Below are 5422 nucleotides of genomic sequence, written 5' to 3'. Positions count from 1 at the left end.
TGGAGACATAAAAAGAAAAATTTAAAGGCAACTGGGCACAGCACAGACTAGAACAAATTAAAAAATGAGGACAGCAAACCGGATAAAGATAGACGAGGAAAGACAATTTAAAAGCAACGGGGTACAGGACAGACAGGAAACAATTAAACAGGGAGAGACATCTTGACTAAAGTAGACACAGAATGAAAATTTTAAAAGCAACAGGATACAGGAAAAAATTAAAAAAAAAAAAAAAAAGAGAGACAGAAAACAAGGTAAGAGTACACCTAGAAACAAAATTTCAAAAAGAGAAGAATTATGAGAGTAAAAAAAAATGAAAAATAGGGACAGTTTACTAGAAAAAAGTAGACAGGGTGCAGAGCAGAGGGAGTCACTGCAAAGAGAGACAGGCCACTGCGCAGAGGGAGGCCTCGAAATGCCATTTTCCCCAGCAATGCGGAAGAAGGCAGTGCGGGAAGAGTGAAATAATAGCAGGTGGGGAGCTGGAAAGGGAGGGGCATAGAAAGGAAACGTAGAAGGTGACGGTGTGGAGGGCAGCGCTAGCAGAAGGGCAAGAGCCTTTGGGGAGCCAAACAGCCTGAAAGGGAGACAGAGGCAGGTACAGGCAAGGAGGCAGGCAGAGGTCTGGAGAAGCACGGCAGAGAGGGGCCCGGAGGCACGCGAGGGATGCGCGACCCACCGCAGCTCCTGCCGCCGCCGGGAGACCTTCAGCGCCCCGGGGCTTCTCTCTCGGCCCCTGCCCCTTCCTCCTCCACAGTGCCGGCTGCCTCGCCCGCCCAGGTGCCCCGATGCTCCTCTCCCAAGAGGCTTCCCAGAGACACGGCGGCTCACGTGTGCGGCCGACGGGGGCACCGAGCTCCCGGCACCACGCGCTGGTGGTGCGCTCTGCCGGGGACGGCTGGGAGGGATCCTTCCCGGCTGCGGGGACCGGCTGCTCCTTGCTGGAGGCAGCTGCCTGGGGAAGCCCCTTCCTTTCACTCCTCAGCCAGCTCCTGCAGGCAGGCATGCCTAGGCAGGCCCTCCCCACGTAGAGCCCTCGGCACAGCAGGGCCAGCCCCCTCCTCAGCCCTTTAAACCCTTGGCCCAGCCCCAGCCCTTTAAACCCTGGGCCCAGCCCCATCCTCACCTCATGGGTCCCACCTGTGCTGCCCCGGGCCACAGCTGGAGCCCATCGGGAACAGGGGGCCAATTACCCCAACCCTCACAAGCCAGACACAGCCAGCAACCTGGCACCGGCACGGGCAGACACCACCACCAAGCTGGCACCGCTGTGGGCAGATGCTGCCTCCAAGCTGGCACCGGCCTGGCAGACTTTATTTTACGGCCCAAAGCCAAGGTTGGCCTCTAAACAAGAAAACATGTGAAAGCACCCTTACAGGATGCCGGTCCGGTGGTGTCCATGATAGCTCTCACAGCCTCCCACGTAAGAGACAGCTCCCCTGTCCGGGACCATGTTTGGCATGTCCCAGGCCCTCGCCGCACCCATGCTGAAAATCAAACAGAACAATTAAGGACTCTGCTTCATCGCCTCAGCCTCCCAAAGAAGCTTCCTTCCTCTGCTGACGGTCGACGCGGATATCCTCGTGCTGTTCCTTTAACGCGGGCTGGCCTTGGGTGCCTGTGCTGCCAAAGGAAGAGAAAATGATCATGCTCTTGTAACGTGCTCCATCATCCTCTTGTTCTTCAAGAAAACAAAAGAAAGCTACCATCCCCATTGCTACGTAACAGAAGTTTGTGCAGGAGACGGCTGAGCCCATCCCCAGAAATGGAAAACTCTGCTATGACCCTGCTTTGCCTTTGGCGACAGCGCCCGCCATCGGTGTGCCCCAAACAGGCGAGGTCCCGTTCGGGCTGGCGTCTGCCACAAACAGGCGACGTCCCCTGCGGGCTGAACAGAGTCAACTGAACAGAGTCTTCAGAAGAACTTAGTTGTGCATTCAGTTTACAAGTAAATCCCACCCAAGCAATGCTAGGAGGCATGCTGGCATAGAAAGGAATTCATGAGTTCATTTAGTATTTCCAGTGGAACATTCCATAGCTTGTAAAAACAGCCTTAAAGTCTTTTTCCCTGTTGCACCAACAACGCTTATTTTAGTTCTGCTTAAGGGGTCCCCTACAACTACTTACTACAGCATGTGTGGCTCCACTATCAATTAAAAATTTCTTGTCTTTCATTCCCCAGCTTGACTGGAACCAGAGGATCGTCTGGGGAAACTTTCATAGACTCCTCCGGCCCCTTCAGTCCAACCCAATCTCCGTCATGACTCCAACCCCTTCTTCTGTCTCTCTTTCCCGAGATGACTCAGACGGGGCGGACAATCTTTTTTCCAACGGCCCTCTCGCTACGATTTGCACGCCGATTCATTCCCAGGGGAATGTCATAACCATTTCTACTCTTATTGCTACGGCCCCTTCCTCGCCCACAAAATTCACCTCGTGTATTTTCTCTCCCTTTTTCTCGGTCTTCTGTCAAGGCAGCCAACAAAGAAGCTTGCGGCGTTACTCGTCCCCGCTTCTCCTTCTCTTCTGTTTCCTCCCCACTATTACGTACCTTATACGCGACTGACAAGAACCGCGAGATTGTCATGCCATCCTCGCCCTCTACCTTTGTCATCTCTTTCTTATATCTGCTGCCGCTTGACCAATAAACGGCGTGTTCAATAACTTTGAATTGCTATCATCTTCCGGATCGAGATCTGATTAGATAAATTCTTAGGCTTTTGCACTCCATGTTGAATCCCATACCCAATTAACTTTGGATATTCCTTTACCCTCTGTAATCCCTCACACTTGTGTTTGGATCCCACTGATCCTCCTTTGGGAGGTACGTAATGGTATTAGGCACCCCCCCACACACACACACATTGTTGGACCAGTCCCTCTCTAGCCTTCTCTAAAATTGTTCTCCTCTCCTCAGGGGTAAACAAATATTCTAGGAGAGCCTGTACATCTCCCCAGTTAGGATTATGAGTCGTGATTAACAGTACTATACATTCCCTCTGGATCAAGTTTCGATAGGATCTGACTGCCCGTTGCCAGTTTAATAAAGCAGAAGCGGTAAAAGGTACGTGTACGGATACCGCTTCTTCCTTCAGGCCCTAGAGCCTGGCTGAGGGGAGCTTGAACTATCGGTTTCTGTCCCCTTGTTCTTTTAGAGACAGCACTCACAACTCCATTATCGCTTGAGCTATCACATTCTGGCTGTTTTGGAGGAGCTACCAACAGCTGAATATCCTCTTCCGAATTTTCCCATTCAATACAACGAGGTTTTCCCTTTTTCTCTTTTAACGCATATATTCCAACCTGATGTTTAGAATCCACTAAACCACCTTTCTTCCTAATATCCCAATCGCGTCTTAACGGAAAACCATATCCACGTAAGGCATTCCATCCCATTTTTCCGTTCTCCGACAAAACAACATTCATTCCGATATAGCGTTATATCTCAAGGATCCATCCTCAGGCCATTTTTCACCATCTTCCAATCGAGATCGTGGCCACCGTTGATTACAATATCGTTTTAGCCCATTCTTAGTCGTGGGATCTCCCCAAATTGATTGCAATGCTTCAGGGTGCATCCTAGAGGAGAGCAAAGGGGTGCCTCCTGGGAAGCAGCAGCGCCCACATCGGTACCGAAAACCCAGCATTTCTACACAAACCAGAACGAGGGACGTCTCCTCTGTTGAACAGGACGGCGTGTAGAAACAAACAGAACTACGCTTACTGCCACCTATCTTTCCTGGTGCGTCTTATGCAGAGCCCAGAACAGAACAGAGGGTGCCTGCTTCCCGAGAGATCTTGCCCCTACCCCCGTTATTCTCCCATCCCCCAAACATACCTCTTTTCACTAGCATTGCACCGTTGTGTCGCCACCGCCCGACTGCAGGAGAGGAGCTGAAGGAGTCCCCGGTCGACAGGTCGGTGCGCGCCGGAGTCCGCTCGGGCCTCTTCTCCCCGTCGGACGCGGCAAGATGAACCGGGCGAGGCTGTCGGCTCGGTCCCATCTGGGGTGCCAAAACCATTATCCCACAAGCGTGAGGTCGCTTGCCCGGTGTGCGAGATGCCAATATACGCACAGGGCAGAGGTATGTTTATTTCATGTCTGCGCAGAGATGGGTGCTAGGCGGTAGCTCCCCAAAGCTAGCACAGAGTTCGGTCGTACAAGTACAGTATTTATACGGTCTAGCTATGCATATGCATAAGTAATCACACAAAGCAGTTTTCATCGGTCGACATTTCTCTTATGTCAACTTAAAGCTACAGCGCTACTTTAACGTGCTGCGCACACTGAGCGGCGAGGGCTCTCTGCTTGGGCCGGGGTCTCCAGCTCGAGGGGTGTGACTTTTAGGATGATAACGAGGATAGTTTGCGGGAGGGTGCTTCTTATCACGCTCCTACTAGTTGTTTCGGATGGTTCCCAAACCATTTTAATTAGCTTACCTATTTCTTCAGGATGTGCTTCTCTCCCAAGGACAGTAATTCTCGTTTAGACGTTCCGCTTTCCAGCCTGCATCCTCCTTATCGGCTTTACCTAAGCCCTGGCCTTCCACCAGCTCCCGGTAGACGACACCGTTAGACTACAACACGACCGTTCTTTGACGCCCGTCAGTGGGATCGGAATTAGGAACAGAAAGAACAGGACAAGCTAAACACCCACACGAGCCTCACATCCCTAAGAAATGACTAAAAACCCCAAACGACCCCCATTTTAGATTGCATTGCCTTAGGGACCGCCTCCTTCAAGTGCCCGGGCGGAGCGGTGGAATCAGTCACAGAATTCACTTGCCTGCCAGGAGACAGCCCTTGTCCTCGCAAGGCAAATTTTTCAAAACAGCGTGCTATTTTCCCATTTTATCAACTACAGCGGGCTTGCCCTACCAGCACGAGTTGAGGACGTTTTCCTGTGGGTTCATTTGACACTCCATTAAGTTTTTAGCAGGCGCAAGCGACCAAGCGCGAGATAGAAAGGAAGCCAAGATACCGGCTGCCGTACAAAATTTCTTCAAGATTGCGCCTGCGGGAATCGCACAAAGCCCACGACGACTGAACAGGTATGTCGGAGGCCCCCCGGCAAACAGCGCCGACGTTTCGTGAAGCTCTTTTCCTGTCAAGAAAAGGGCCTTTAGATGGTATCTCTGTTGGAATTCAGGCTGCTTCCTACTCATTCTGGCAAGTTCGCTTTCACAGCAACCCTGAGATCTTCAACCACCAAGCAACATTTGTAATTCTTGCTCTCTGCCTACGGGGAATTTCAGCGAATCAGAACACTACTTGAAGCAAAATTCCGGGTCTGTTTCACGCAAATCAAATATCTAAGCCGTGGACAGGTGTCTGTAGAAAGACGACGACTTTAAAAGATAAAGGGAAGTAGAGTACTCACTTTTCTGAAACATCTTCCAGTCGTTCCATCGATTTAGCAGCC

General features: G+C 51.3%; 1 long non-coding RNA gene across 2 annotated transcripts; it reads right to left on the bottom strand.

Annotated features, from left to right (window-relative positions):
• Positions 1 to 700: 700 nt before the first annotated feature.
• On the bottom strand, positions 701 to 5109 carry LOC140645992 (uncharacterized). Of its 2 annotated transcripts, XR_012040216.1 has the most exons (5): positions 4982 to 5109; positions 4441 to 4593; positions 3874 to 4004; positions 1377 to 1623; positions 701 to 955 (listed from the first exon to the last, which is right to left on the bottom strand). It is a non-coding gene; the product is annotated as an uncharacterized lncRNA (long non-coding RNA). The 2 variants fall into 2 exon arrangements; XR_012040215.1 differs by lacking the exon at positions 701 to 955 and having other exon boundaries at positions 1241 to 1623.
• Between the last annotated feature and the right edge of the window lie 313 nt (positions 5110 to 5422).

Source organism: Ciconia boyciana, unplaced genomic scaffold (genome assembly GCF_034638445.1).
Source record: "Ciconia boyciana unplaced genomic scaffold, ASM3463844v1 HiC_scaffold_81, whole genome shotgun sequence".
NCBI lineage: Eukaryota > Metazoa > Chordata > Aves > Ciconiiformes > Ciconiidae > Ciconia > Ciconia boyciana.
Note: the sequence above shows the minus strand (reverse complement) of the source record. Positions and strands in the feature narration are given on the sequence as shown.